Consider the following 15,910-nt stretch of genomic DNA (forward strand, 5'->3'; position numbering starts at 1 on the left):
CTACTATCCCCAAACCCTCCTCTGGTTAAACCCCAGACAACTGAGGCTCCCTTTGTCCCCACCCCTGGGCACTCAGGCTCTGAGCACTGCACACCCTGTAGACCTGGAGGAGGCCTGTGTTCCAGGGAGAAAACCGAACTCCCAGGAGCCATTGCATAATTGTTGGGTAAAGGCCATGGGCCAAGATGTCCCTGAGTTCAACCTAAATGCAGCCTCAGCCTCTAACTACCACACATGTACGTTTGTATATGTCCCATGTGTGCATGGCTACCTGAACTCACACACATGCAACTTATAGCTGCTGTGCTGCATTTTCAGAACAACCTCAATTATACATTCCCTGCCTGCTCACTCGATGAGGATGGAAAACCTATTGGGGTAAGAACCACTGAGACTGAAGAAATGCGTGTTTATGTAATTTCATTTATTCATTCTGCAAATAGTTATTGAGCACCTATTACACGGCAGGCCCTGGGCAGACATGTGATTACCATGGAGAGTAGTGGGCACAGGTGGCCCAGTTCCTGCGCTCCTGAAGGGTGTGGGTTGGCGGACGACCCAGGACTTACGCCTGGGGCTCTAGGAGCTGTGAGAGGGGTAAGTGGTGACTTGGACCAATGTGGGGTCAGGAGACCTGAGAGGTGAGTAGGAGTTTAGCCCGGGCAGGTGAGGAGACAGGCAGGAGCGAGCCGAGCAGAGAGAATTGCACTCGTAGAGGTGTAACAGCCACGGGAGAAGGCTCGAGATGAGGCCCTGGACGACCCCCCGGGTCTTCGCATGCTGCACGAGGGACCAGGTATCATCATCAGAGCCTTTGAACAAAGGCAGGGACAGCCAGGCTGGCTAAGAATGTCTCAAAGTTGAGGATGAGGGGCAGCAGGAAGCTAGGGTTTCCTACCACTAGTGATGCTTATTCTGAAGCGGCTTGTGACACTCAGGCGGGGGCATTCCTACACGGCTCTGCCTCTGAAGCCTCCCGGGCTGGCTCTGAGAGGACCAAGGACCGCCTGCGCCAGCACCAGGGGCCTGGGGGCTGAGTTAGGTGCGACTTTCCAGGTCCAGGCCAGACCACTGCAATTAGAAACTCGGGGAGGCTTGATATTTGTATGTTATAGCTCAGCAGGAAACTTGGAAGCAAAGTCATGGCTTAAGACCTTTCATTTGGGCTCTGCTGAGAGTCTGGAGAGTCTCTGGCCACGAGGGCAGCGGTTCCCAGCCTGCCCTGCACATTAGAGCGACGTGGGAACGTTGACATGCAGAAGGCTGGACCTCTGCTCAGAGATTGATGAGATTGATTCACTTGGTCTGAGAAGAAATGGGCACCATCACTGGTAAGTGCTCCCAGGTGGCTCTGTAGTGCAGGGGGAGGGAGGAAGGGAGGGAGAGAGAGAGAAAGAGAGAGAGAGAGAGAGCATTCTGAGTCCTAAATCTGGTGCGCGGAGGGTGCAGGAGGGGAGGCTGTAGGGGTGCTGGTTCAGCTAATCAGCCTCGCCTCTTTCTGCACAGGCTTCATACCTCGCTCTGTGCCAGGCCCTGTGCTGCCGCTGGGACTCTGTATGCCGTGGAGGGGTGTCCAGTCTGGAGAGGAGAGTAGTGTGTGTGGCGTTTCCTGGACCATGTCCCAGACCCACCTGCTCACCTGGGGCAGGAGCCTGCCTATTGAGAATGTCAAAGCCGGAGGTATTTCTCATGGCCTCATTTTCCTGCCTGCAGGCCAGGCAGGAGGAGGGGCTTCCCAAGGTCACTCAGTGTAAAGGCGAGAGATGGCTGCGTTTGCAACACAGGCAAGGGCTCAGCTCCGCGGCGGCTGGGACAGTGTGTGGACATGGGAAGGACCGCACAATCACTTGGGAGCAGGGAGGGTGAAAGGCCAGTGGGAGACTTTCCAGAGCAGGAGGGAGAGTGAGGGACCATCGGAGGCCCGACAGGAGAGCTGAGCAGACAGTGCCCACAGAAACCAAGAGTTCATGTTGTCCTCACACCTCGTATTGTAATTATGGGAACTGTAGGCCAGGCACAGGATGACATATCCAAGGTCTCACACACACACACACACCCAGATACACACATATGAACACACACTCACTCACATACACGCACAAGAACACAACGACCCACATTTACTACACATATCCACAGACATACAGAGACACATATGTAACATACACACATATACACAGATGCACATACAATGCACACATGTACACACATAGGCACACGCAACATACACACACAAAGAGACACCCATACACTGTACACACTCACATGCATAAGACACATATACAGTATCAACACAGGCACACATACAAAGATCTAATGTACACACATAGGCACACACACACAGGCACACTTAGACTCACATGCAACACATGCATACACACACTCACATGTGCACAGACAGACACAGTTCCTCAGACAGCCAAGACCTTCAGAGCTCTTCCCGCATATTGCTTGGTGTCTCAGTCTTAGCATAGCTTATTGATTCTTTGGTCTTAAAACATTTATTTCTGCATTTTTTAGGCAGAATTCTTGCTCAGGATATCCTAACTAAACCTCAATATCAGATAAATCACAGTGGCGTGAGAATTTAGATGATTTTCTTTTCTACTCCTTTTAATCAATTAATCATTTGTAAATGCCTTTAATAGAGATAAAAGAACATCAGTCTTTACCTTATAAAATTGGCATTTTCAACCTTTAAATATGGGGTTGGTCAGCCCGGGAGTCCATAGATGCTATAAAAATAGGAAGTTCCCTTTCTAGGATCTAAGATTGCTTCTCCTTATTGACCAGGGGAGGAGGCTCTGCCACACCTGACCCTGGTGCTGACCAGCTCCTCCCTGCCCACGGGGGCCTGCACACCCCGACTGGGCAACACTGGCCACAGGGAGCCCCTTCCCCACAGGACACACAACAGGTGCTGGGAACACTCATCTGCACAAAAGCATGTCTACATCGACTTACAGGTGTGGGGAGGTCATTTGTATCATTTATAGAGATGTGTACACACAAGAGCCAACACAGGTACATGCATGCACATGTATACAGAGACACATGTTCATATGCTTCCACCACACACATGTGAAACCTGCCTGGACACTCCAAGGCAAGGCTGCTTATTACCCATAGCTATAGAAGGGTGTGTGTGTGTGTGTGTGTGTGTGTGTGTGTGTGTGTGTGAGAGAGAGAGAGAGAGAGAGAGGGAGAGAGAGAGAGAGAGAGAGAGAGAGAGAGAGAGAGAGAGAGAGAGAGAGGAGGGGGGCTTTATTTAGAGTAAAGTGGAACACTTATTCTGGGCTCTATATGTTTAACTCGAAGGCCTAAGTTTTCAACAGAATCTATTCTTATTTCTTCCCCCTTCCACCCTGATCCCCATGTTTTAATTCCTGGGAAACCAGCAGGTGAGATGCTGAGGACCTGGGATCACATTAGCAGGTGACACAGAGCAGATGCGCCCTCCACCATTGCCTTTCGGAAAGGAGCTGCCAAGGGTCTTCAAGCCAAAGAAACTGCCTGAGCCCTCAGACAGGTCAGGTGGAGGGTTAAGAGCAGCGGAGGGTTAAAAGGCCTTGCTGCTCTCTGCAAAGCCCACTGCGAACATCTCCAAGGCCAAGAGCAAGAAGGTGCAGAGGCCTCCCAAGACAGCCTCCTGGAGGATGACCTCTCATGTGGCTTCTCGCAGGAGTAGCAGTTAACAGAAACACCTTCTCGCAGGAGGTGATGGCATAGGCTTTGGCCCCTGGCCTTGGCACAGGGTGCCCCTTCGCTTTGAGTCACACTGCTGAATAAGCTCAGTTTTGCTCCTCACCTGGCACACTGCTCCACCCCAGAGCCACCAGGGGCTCACACACTCTCCTTTACATCTAGAAGAAAACACACTCATCTCTGATGCCCTCCTGGCTAATAGAATCTCCCAAATATCTAAACCAAAAGCAAGTATTCGCTCTTCTGACATGGCCAGTGGTGTTGGGGCAGAGTTCTGGACCAGAGCGTGGGCATCTGAGCCACTGTGCCACCTTGGCCCGCATAGCCACTTGGGCCCCAGCTTCTTCCCTTAAGGCACATACAAGACTCCAGAGGGTTCCAGAATGGTGCGTGCCAGGACACATCTAAAACACATAAAGAAGCTTTTAGAGGCTATTCTTATCTGGGACTTGCTGATCATATCAAAAGCAGAACATATGCCCTAGCTGGTTTGGCTCAGGGGATAGAGCGCCAGCCTGCAGACTGAAGGGTCCTGGGTTCAATTCCGGTCAAGGGCACATGCATGGTTGCTGGCTCGATCCCCAGTAGTGGGCATGCAGGAGGCAGCCGATCAATGATTCTCTCTCATCATTGATGTTTCTATCTCTCTCTCTCTCTCCCTTCCTCGCTGAAATCAATAAAAATATATTTTAAAAAAAGCAGAACATACCTTCTTCAAACACAGGGCGAGTGTATTTACTGCTTGATACTTGCCTAGAACATAGGAGTTTACAAAGCTTCTTTATGCTCCCAACACCCCTGCAAAGAGCATATAGATATTTTTATCCCAACTATGTAGATGAGGAAACTGAGGCCCCAGAGAAAGTGCCTTACTCATGGTCTCACCAATAGTAAGTGTAAAGGGCCAAGACTCAAACCCAATGCAGGGCCTGTGATCTCATGGCTCAGAAGACTCCAAGCACACACCCTTCTATAGCTATGAGGAACTGTCTTCCTAAATCCTGCCTGAGTGGTGTGAGAGGCCTGACCCTTAGCCTACATGTAGTCATCAGCCTTAGCCAAGGGTGCCACTGTCCACTCAGGACGCTGAGAAGGCAGGGCTCCTGGCTGTCATCACTTCATTCCTGGCACCTGGAACAGTGCTTGACAAGGGACAGATGACCAGATAATATTTGTAAGATGAATAGAAGAATGGATGGTGGCTGGCTGGCTGGACAGATGAACGCATAAGTTGAGAAAGCATGGGTAAGAGCTTAAGAGTTGTACCATGTTATATTTTAATCCTGCCTCAATCTTCCTCAATGTGTGCCTTTGTACAAGTCTAACCCCTCTGGCCCTGCCTGGAAGTGGATTAATGGCATCTGCCTCATAGGTGTGGTGAAGATGATATTGGTAATCCATGCAAAGCCCATAGCACAGTCCATAGCATGAACACACTTCCGTCACGGGAGATATTTTTATATGTTCCTTCAGGGGCTGGGGATTCCCACCTACTTCTACTCTTACCCACTCTTTGTCTCACCCACCCTTTGGGAATCTCAAGCCAAGCTTGGCAACGGGCTAGAAATTAGTCTGGCCCTGTCCGACCTAAGTAGCTCACTGAGGCCAAGCCCTGGCTCCCTTTCCCTGCTCCCTCAGCATAGCCACCTGTGTTGTCCGACCCCTCTGGCAAGAACAAGTGAAGTTATTGGATTCAACCTTCTAGGCTCCAGGCAACTGAGAACATGTGTGCTTTTGGGGACATCTTGTCCCATGATTGACATCAGGCTTTGGAAGAGAAAGGGAGGAAGATTCTTCCCTGTGTCCTTCCTTCTATACCAGTGGTTCTCAACCTTCTGGCCCTTTAAATACAGTTCCTCATGTTGTGACCCAACCATAAAAGTATGTTCTTTGCTACTTCATAACTGTAATGTTGCTACTGTTATGAATCGTAATGTAAATATCTGATATGCAGGATGGTCTTAGGCGACCCCTGTGAAAGGGTCGTTCGACCGCCAAAGGGGTCGTGACCCACAGGTTGAGAACTGCTGTTCTATACCTTTCCTCTACTAGGAAGCTGGTAGTGATGAGAGGGGCCCATTTTATTAGTCAGGTTGCTTTCTGCTGCTTAAAACAGGGAACTCTGAACCACTGGCTCAAACAGTAAGGAAGTTGTGATTCAGCGAAAGGCCCAGAGTCAGGCAGATTCAGTGAGGTCCCCACATGGCCATAAGATGGCTGCTGAAGCTCTAAGCATCATACGTAGATGTGGCAAAGTCGAGCAGAGAGGGAAGCCATTTCATCTGTGAGAGAACTTCCTCAGAAGGACTATCCTCTCAAGCTCCCACAACCCCAGGCGGGCTGGAATTGGAGTCTCCTTGCTTTGACGTGTCCATGGCCTCACCTTGACCTGGACAGTGAGCCTCAGGTAAGGAGCCCAGAGCCTTGTTCTCCTCCATAAAGACTTTATTATCTGTTCAGTATGTCCTTTGATGGGGATTGACCCAGTGGGCTGGCCTGGAATATTAGCTGGGTTAATTGTCCCTTCAAATGAACAACCAGTTTAATCAAGGACTTAATGCCCTCAGCCACTCAATTATGCTGCCTCCAGATGTGCGATACTATTGCTGCCCCACATCTTGCATGCAAAGAGAATGGGATTGGCTAGTGTGTGTGTGTGTGTGTGTGTGTGTGTGTGTGTGTGTGCACGTGTGTGTGCTTGCCTACAGGCATTTGTTAAGAGAAAACTCTTGGCTCAGAGCCCAAGCTGGTAGAAAACCTGACCTTGGCTGTTGGCCTCATGGCCTCATCAGGTCACTCTGCCCAGCTCTTCTCAAGAAGGCTATGCAACCACAGCTCACCTGCAAATGTGTGTGTGTGTGCGTGTGTATGTGTGTGTGTGTGCGAGAGAGAGAGAGAGAGAGAGAGAGAGAGAGAGAGAGAGAGAGAGGCTTTATAAGATCTATGTGGGGTTAATGCTCTTTAGATTAATTAAATCAAATTCAGCCCATGAAGACACACACACTCTCACATCCACATACCCCAATTTAGTAACTGTTCACTGTACAAAAACAAACAAAAAAACTTTACTCCAGAGTTATTTGTAGGACTATATTAGAATGTCCTTTATCCAACACAATTAAAACAAGATTGGTTAGGTACCACTCGTGTCCATTGAGGAGATTGGCTAAGCGGTTCTCAACCTGTGGGTCGCGACCATCGGAAAACACATATAGCATATCAGATATTTACATTATGATTCATAACAGTAGCAAAATTACAGTTATGAAGTAGCAACGAAAATAATTTTATGGTTGGGGGTCACCACAACATGAGGAACTGTATTAAAGGGTCGCAGCATTAGGAAGGTTGAGGACCACTGGAAATGCTTTATGGCACACCCATATAACACTATGCAGCCATTCCAAGACTGACATGCCCATGAAATATTGAATTTTTAAAAAAAAGTTTGCAAAACTACATGTGTACAACATGGCCCATTGATAAAAAAAAAATGATGCTTACTTGGATCTGTATGAGTATTTATAAAAAGACTTGCCTGAAAGAATAGGACCCCAAGTTTTCCTACTGTTTACTTCTGGGCGGTGAGATTTCAGGTTTCTTTGCTTTATTTTCATTTTTCTGCTTATTCTACAAGAGCATATATAATCAAATCAAAACAGCACAAGAATTTTGACTTTGGGGCATTTTTCACACCTTTCTAGAGCCCCATCTTTTTTCAAAGTATATTTCTATTTATTTCAGAGAGGAAGGGATACACACGGGGGGGGGGGGGAGAGAGAGAGAGAGAGAGAGAGAGAGAGAGAGAGAGAGAGAGAGAGAAATATCAATGATGAGAGAGAATCACTGATCAGCTGCCTTCTGTATGCCTACACTGGGGATGGAGCCTGCAACCTGGGCATGTGCTCTGACTGGGAATGAAACTGTGACCTCCTGATTCATAGGTCGACACTCAACCACTGAGCCACACCTGGTTGGGTTAGAGCCTCATCTTACAGGTAAAGATCAGATCATACTTGCTTTACCCCCTGAGGGGTCTCAAGACTGTATGGGACTTGGGTGACAGGCTTATCCCCAATTCTGTCATTCATTTCCTTTGGACTCCATTGGCCTCAGTTTTCTCTTCTAGAAAATGACAATGGTATTTACTTCAACACCTTGAAAGGACTTTTATTTTCTTGAGATTATTAGAATAATACATGCTCACTGATCAAAACTTGAAAAATGCAGAAAAGTATATGGAAAAAAAACATTACCCATGATCACACCAGCCAAAGATAATCATCATTAACATTTTGGTGTATTTCCTTCTACTCTTTTTTCTAGTCATAATGGGGTCAGGGCTTGGAGGCCGGCGTGAGTGTGTGCTGTGTCCATGGTGAGACCCTGTGCAACCTAGACTCAGTACTGCCACTGGCCAGCTGGGCGGGCTGGGAGGCACTCCACCCTCTCAGCCATTTCCTTATCAGAACCCTGGGAATTATAGCCCTACTGCCTTTCTCATAAAGTATTAATTGAGATGAGGACTATAAAGTTTGGCCCTGCCCCTTGTGGGGGGAAAGCATTACTGTTATATATATATATATATATATATATATATATATATATATATATATATATATAAACTATTGCATAAGCCCTTCCCCGAGCACCTTATCAGTTTCTTCCATTTCAGAGGATGATATTTCACAGTCCTTCTTGGCTGTGGCTTCACACTAGCATTTTCTGGGGAGCTTATAAAATGCCAATGCCTGGGTTCCACTCAGGATATTGAAATAAGAATCAGGGGGGTGGGGCCCTGGTACTGGTATTTCTGGAAAGTTCACCAGAGGATCCTATTGTGATCCAGGGCTGATAACTACAGGTGAGTGTTAAAATGCTTCAGAAAGGCCAGAACTCCAGGCAAACTCAGAAGGGAGAAGATAGCAGCTGAATGGGCAGAACTTTCTTGCACTTTCCTAGCCTGGTGAAGAAAAATGTCACTCAAGTCCAGGAAACACAGAGAGTCCCAATCAAGATGAACTCGACACAACCCATACCAAGACACATTATAATTAAAATGACAAATGTTAAAGACAAAGAAAGAATCTTAAAGGCTGCAAGAGAGAGACAGAAAATGACCTAAAAGGGACCTCCCATTAGAAGGTCATCTGGTTTCTCAATAGAAACACTTCAGACCAGAAGAGAGTGACATGAAATGTACAAAGTAATGAAAAGCAAGGAACTGAATCCAAGACTACTCTATCCAGCAAGGCTATCATTCAAAATTGAAGGTGAAATAAAGAGCTTCACAGACAAAAAAAAGGCTAAGGAGTTTATTACCACTAAACCAACACTGCAAGAAATGGTAAAAGGACTGCTGTAAGAAGAGAGAGAGAGAGAGAGAGAGAGAGAGAGAGAGAGAGAGAGAGAGAGGAACACAAGCATAATGAATAAAAATGGCAACAAATAGGTACCTGTCAATAATAACCTTAAATGTAAATGGATTAAATGCTCTAATCAAAAGACATAGGGTAGCTGAATGGATAAGAAAACATGACCCATATACGTATATGTTGTGTACAAGGGACACATCTCAGAACAAAAGACTTGTACACTATGAAAGTGAAGATATGGAAAAATAATTTCTATGTAAATGGAAATGAAAAGATAGTTGCAGTAGTAATACTAATATCTGACAAAATAGATTTCAAAATGAAGGCCATGACAAGAGACAATGAAGACCACTTCATAATACTAAAGGAATCAATACAACATGGAGATATAATCCTGATAAGCATATATTCATCCAATATAGGAGCACCCAAGTATATAAAAACATTTCTAGAGGACTTTAAGGGAGATACAGACAGCGATACAGTCATACTAGGGGACTTTAATACCATATACATAACTGGATAGGTCTTCTAAAATATATATTAACAAAGAAATAGTGACCCTAAATGACACACTAGATCAAATGGATTTAATTGGCATTTACAGAACATTTTACCCCAAGGCTGCAGAATATACATTCTTCTCAAGTGCACATGGAACATTCTCAAAGATAGACCATGTGTTAGGACATAAAATAAGTTTCTATAAGTTCAAGAATATTGAAATCATATGAAGTACTTCTTGAATCACAATAGCATGAAATTAGAAATCAACTACGATAAAAGCACACCAAAAACATTCAAACACATGGAGGGTAAATAGCATGTTCTTAAACATGAATGGGTTACCAAGAGATAAAAGAAGAGAAAAATTCCTGGAAACAAGAAAAAGGAACACACAACAACCCAAATCTGTGAGACACAGCAAAAACAGTCTTGAGAGCACTACACAGGCCTACCTCAAGAGACAAGAAGTTTTTCTCATAAGCGATCTAATCCTGCAACTTAAAGAATTAGAAAGAGAACAAGAAAAGCCCAGAGTAAGTAGAAGCAAGGAAATAATAAAGATCAGAGCATAAATAAATTACCTACAGACTAAAAAACACTATAAAATATCAACGAACCCAAGAGCTGGTTTTTTTAAAAGATAAACAAGATTGATGAACCTTTAGCCAGACTCATCATGAAACACAGAGAGAGGACCCAAATAAATAAAATCAGAAACAAAAGCAGTGAAGTGACTGACACTACATAAATACAAAGGATTGTAAGAAAATTACTATCAACAACCATATGCCAACAAGCTGGAAAACCTGGACAAAATGGGAAAATTCTTGGAAATATACAATCTTCCAAAACTGAATGAGGAAGAAACAGAAAACCTGAATAGGCTGATAATAACTGATGAAATTGAAGCAGTAATAAAAAAAAAAAGGTACCAGAAAACAAAAGCCCTGGTCCAGACAGCCTCACAGGGAAGTTTTACCAAATATTCAAGAATAACTAACACCTACCCTCCTTTAGCTATTCCAAAAAATCCAAGATGAAGAAATACATCCAACCTCGTTTTATGAGGCCAGCATTAGCCTAATTCCAAAACCAGAAAAAGACACTACAAAGAAAGAGTATTATAGGCCAATATCCCTAATGAACATAGATGCTAAAATCCTCAACAAAATAGCAAATCTGATCCAGCAATATACTAAAAAGATCATACACCATGACCAAGTGGGATTTATTCCAGAGATGCAAGGCTGGTACAATATTCCAAAATCAATAACAATATAATACAGTTAACATAATACTCAATGGGTAAAAACTAAAACCATTTCCCCTAAGAACAGGAACAAGACAGGCTGTCTGCTTTCACCACTCTTATTCCACATAGTACTGAAAGTCCTAGACACAGTGATCAGTCAAGAAAAAAACATAAAAGGCCTCCAAATTGGAAAGGAAGAAGTAAAACTATCATTATTCACAGATGATATGATATTGTACATAGAAAACACTAAAGGCCACCAAAAAAACCTACTAGATTTAATAAATAAATGTGTCAGTGTAGCAGGAACAATATTAACACCCAGAAATTGATGGCATTTTTATACACCAATAATGAATTCTCAGAAAGAGAAACTAAACAAACAATCCCATTTACCATTGCAACAAAAAAATTAAGATACTTAGGAACAGACTTATCAAGAGGTAAGACTTGTACTCAGAAAACCACAGGACATTGAAAAAAGAGATAGGGGAAGACATAAACAAGTGGAAGAATATAGCATATTCATGGATTGGTAGAATTAACATCATTAAAATGTCCGTACTAACCAAAGCAATCTATAGATTCAATGCAATCCCTATTAAATTACCAACAGCATATACAGCATATTTCACAGATCTAGAACAAATACTCCAAAAATTTATATGGAACAACAACAAAAAAAGACCCCAAATAGACACAGAAATCTTGAGAAAGAAGAAAAAAGTTGGAGGGATCACAATACCAAATATCTAGTTATACTACAAAACTGCTGTAATCAAAACAGCCTGGTACTGGCATAAGAATAGGCATAGAGATCAATGGAACAGAAGAGAGCACCCAGAAATCATCCCAAGCTATTATAGTCAATTAATATTTGACAAAGGCAGCAAGAGGATACAATGAAGTCATGACAATCTCTTCACTAAATGGTGTTGGGAGTGTTGTATGAAAGGAATGAAGGTTAGCACTCACCTTGACAAGGATGGAAGAGGTTCTCAGGCCTAACAACATGCATACGGTCAAGGCATTGCCACCTACTTCGTGGCATCTAACCACTGTTTTTTTGCAACAGCATGGATGAAACTGGAGAGCATTATGCTAAGTGAAATAAGCCAGTCAGAGAAAGATAAATATCACATGATCTCACTCATTTGTGGAATATAATGAACAACATAAACTGATGAACAAAAATAGAACCAGTCATAAAAGCATCAAATAGACTGTCCAACCTATGAGGGAAGGCGGGGGGTGAAGGAGTAAGAGATCAACCAGAATATATTAGGGAGATCCATGATGGCAGCCAGCTGAATGGCAGTCAGCAAGATAGTGTGAGTAAGTGAGAGAGCGAAAGGAGAGTGCATGGACGTGCGGGGAGTGTGTGTATTTGTGAGTGAGGGATAGTTATATTCCACAGGACTGGCGGGGACTGGTGGATCAGGCTCCCCTGGCTGGGCAGCCTCTACTACTGCTGAAATCTCTCCTGGGGTGTCCAGCTCTGCCACAGAGACTGTGCCATCTTGAAGGGGAGAGTGGCTGTGATCGGAAGCCCAGTCTTACCTTCATCCGGGGAGACCTCAGATACCTCCCGTGACTCTACAACCACAATACCAGGGACCAGCTACCTCAGCTGTGAACCCACCAACACCGAGACTCCAGCCTTCCTGGCCACAGGCACCTAAAAAGCTTGTCCAGGGAAAGATAAGGTGGCAGCCGAATATGCGGACAGTTCCTGCGCCTTCTCACAGAGAAGATAGAAGGAACAGCTGAATCAAATAACACCCACCTGGAATTAGTGAATGAAACACAGCTGGTAAGGCAATCTGTGGACAGAAAAGTCAGAGATTGTCTGGAGAGAGGTGGGATCTGGAATCCGGGCTAGAGGGAGAAACGCACACAGGCAGGACTAGAATCTCAGAGGGAGACTGTGCTGCACCAAATCCGCAGCCCTTGTGGTCAGTGTAGCCCTCTGATGTGGAAGGAGGTCCACAGAGCTGCTGGCAGAGGGGACTCTAGACCTAAGCCCACAGCCATGGGAGACTGTGCCCAGGAAGGCAGCCTGAAGTTCTATACTGGCCACGCAGTGTTGGGTGGAGAAAGATGTGAGGTGGCATGGTTGCTTTGTCTTTATAACTTCCTTGCTTTTGCTTGCTAAACCTAGTGCATAGGATCTTTCCATTAAAAACACTCACTGAGACTGCAGGGGAAGGTGGTTTTTGTGGAAATTGGGGAGCAGAATAGGGAGAGACGAGCAGGAAACCAACTCTGGGACAGTCTGTTCCTCCAACCCAGTCTTGAGTGAGGCAGGGGAAGGAAGAGTCTAAACACCCCCAGGGAACCCTGGGGGACTGGGTCAAGGGGCCATTTGGTCCCAGAAATGAATACAGAAACACTGTCACCCAGGAGCTGTGTCAGAAATAGATGCTTGTGTAAATACAACTGAAGGCAAGCAGAGAAACAAAGTGAGCAGAGTGATCCTGCCTGCCTGAAACCAAGGTTGTGGCTTATGACACAGAGGAGCTGTGGATCACTGGGAACTTCAACACTGTGCTAACTACCTGACAGGAAACAGATGTGCCAGAAGAACAGTAGAGAGGGGTCTTAAACCAGCCCCCATGGGTCATTGAAGCTCCACTGAAGTGAATGAACTTCACTACTTCACTTTTTCATTTTTTGTCTTTTACTTAAGAAACTAATTTTTTTCTCACTTTATTTCACTTTTTTATTATTATGTTTTTATTTATTATTATTATTACTATTAATTTACCATTTTTTAAAGTTTTATTTTATTTTATTTTGTACTAGAGACCTAAGCGACTGTTACGGTGGAATGACCAGAATGACCGGTCCCTATGATGCACACTGACCACCAGGGGGCAGATGCTCAATGCAGGAGCTGCCCCCTGGTGGTCAGTGCACTCTCACAAGCAGAGCACGGCTCAGCCATAAGCCGGGCTCACAGCTGGTGAGCACAGCGGTGGTGGCAGGAGCCTCTCCTGCCTCTACAGCAGCACTATGGAGCAGTGAGCCAAGCAGTAAGGAGTAGCGAGCAGGTGGGCGGTAAAAAGTAAGGGGTTCTGAACTGTGAGAGGGATCTAACTTCCAGGGGAGCAGGCCTAAGCCAACAGGCAGACATCCCCTGAGGGGCCTGGACTGCAAGAGGGTGCAGGCCAGGCTGAGGAACCACCACTGCCCTGCCCCCCACAGTGTACGAATTTTGTGCACTGGGCCTCTAGTAGCAATATGTTTGCAGATACATCTCCTAAGACAATGGAAATTAAGGAGAAAATAAACAAATGGGACTACATCAAAATAAAAAGCTCTGCACATCAAAAGAAATCATCAACAAAATGAAATGGGATCACACTCTATGGGAGAACATATTTGGCAATGATACATCTGATAAAGGGTTAATATCCAAACTATATAAGGAACTCATACAACTTAACAAAAGGAAGACAAACAATCCAATTAAAAAATGAGCAAATGACCTAAATAGGCACTTCTCTGAAGTGGGAATACAAATAGCAAAGAGACATATAGAAAAATGCTCAAAGTCACTGATCATCAGAGAGATACAAACTAAAATGACAATGGAGTACCACCTCAGACCTGTCAGAATGGCTATTATCAATAAATCAATAAGCATCAAGTGCTGGTGAGGATGTGGAGCAAAGGGAACCCTAGTGCACTGCTGGTGGGAATGCAGACTGGTATAACCACTATTAAACACAGTGTGGAGTTTCCTCACAAAATTAAAAATGGAACTACCATTTATCCCAGTGATCCCACTTCTAGCAATATCTCCTAAGAAGCCTGAGAAACCAATCAGAAAGAAAATATGCACCCCTATGTTTGTAGCAGCATTATTTACTGTAGCTAAGATATGGAAACAGCCCAAGTGCCCATCAGCAGATGAGTGGATAAAAACAACAACAACTGTGGTACATTTACACCATGGAATACTATGCAGCTGTAAGAAAGAAGGATCTCTTACCCTTTGAGACAACATGGAGGGATCTGGAGAACATTGTGCTAAGTGAAATAAGCCTGTCAGAGAAAGATAAATAACACATGATCTCACTCATATGTGGAACCTAATGCACAAAATAAACTGACAAGCAAAATAGATCCAGAGACATAGAAGCATGGAATAGACAGGATTCTCAGAGGGATGGGGATGGGGGCAGGAAGAGATCAACCAAAGAACTTATATGCATAGTCCATGGACACAGACAATAGTGTGGTAAAGGCCTGGGGAGGGGTAAGAGTGGGGAGGAGGGGATCAATGAGCAAAAAGGGGGACATCTGTAATACTTTCAACAATAAAGATAAATTAAGAAAAACAAAAAAAGAAAGGCTAGAGCTCCATGAGTGGGAGGGTTATTATTATTAACTAGAGGCCCTGTGCACAGATTTGTGCACCATTGGGGTCCCTCAGCCTGGCCTGTGGGGATCGGCTGAAACCGCATTACTACATACCTGATGGATGTAGTAATATGTGAAGTGGCAGGTGGCCAGGGAGGAGCCTGAGCCCTGGCCGACGCCATGCCACTCCCGCTCATCCCGGTCCTGCTGCACCTGCCACTGCCACCACTCAGTAGGCTCGCTGCCACTCCACTGCAGTCTCCGCGTGCCCATCCTAGGGCGATACCAGCATGCCCATGACTGAGAAGCGGCCACAGGCTCGCACCCAGTCAGTCCCAATGCAGGCCCCAATCCCGGTCCTAGTCCAGATGGGGAGGAACGCACAGGGGTTGTGTCACGTGAGAGGCTCGCGCTGCCGCAGCTGTGCTCGCCAGCCATCTGGCACTTGTTGGTCAGCTGAGCGGGTGCTCCCACTGTGGGCACGCACTGACCACCAGAGGGTAGTTCCTGTGTTGAGCGTCTGCCCCCTCGTGGTCAGTGCGCATCATAGCTACCTGTTGAATGGTCGCTTAGGCTTTTATATATGTAGATTAAAGAGGTTTCTCAGGGAGTGGAAATGGGTTCCTTGACTCCTTCTCCCTCTCATCTGATCTTTCTAGTGAGGCACATTCACAACATCATAATCTCTCGCTTGGAGTGGGGC

At 45.2% G+C, this 15,910-nt stretch overlaps 1 non-coding gene across 1 annotated transcript; it reads left to right on the forward strand.

The window, feature by feature from the left end:
- Nucleotides 1-11,780: 11,780 nt before the first annotated feature.
- LOC118662315 lies at nt 11,781-11,906 on the forward strand. The gene has a single exon (XR_004969704.1). It is a non-coding gene; the product is annotated as a U6atac minor spliceosomal RNA (small nuclear RNA).
- Nucleotides 11,907-15,910: the final 4,004 nt, after the last annotated feature.

The sequence above is a fragment of the Myotis myotis genome, unplaced genomic scaffold (assembly GCF_014108235.1).
Source record: "Myotis myotis isolate mMyoMyo1 unplaced genomic scaffold, mMyoMyo1.p scaffold_m19_p_1, whole genome shotgun sequence".
Classification (NCBI taxonomy): Eukaryota; Metazoa; Chordata; class Mammalia; order Chiroptera; family Vespertilionidae; genus Myotis; species Myotis myotis.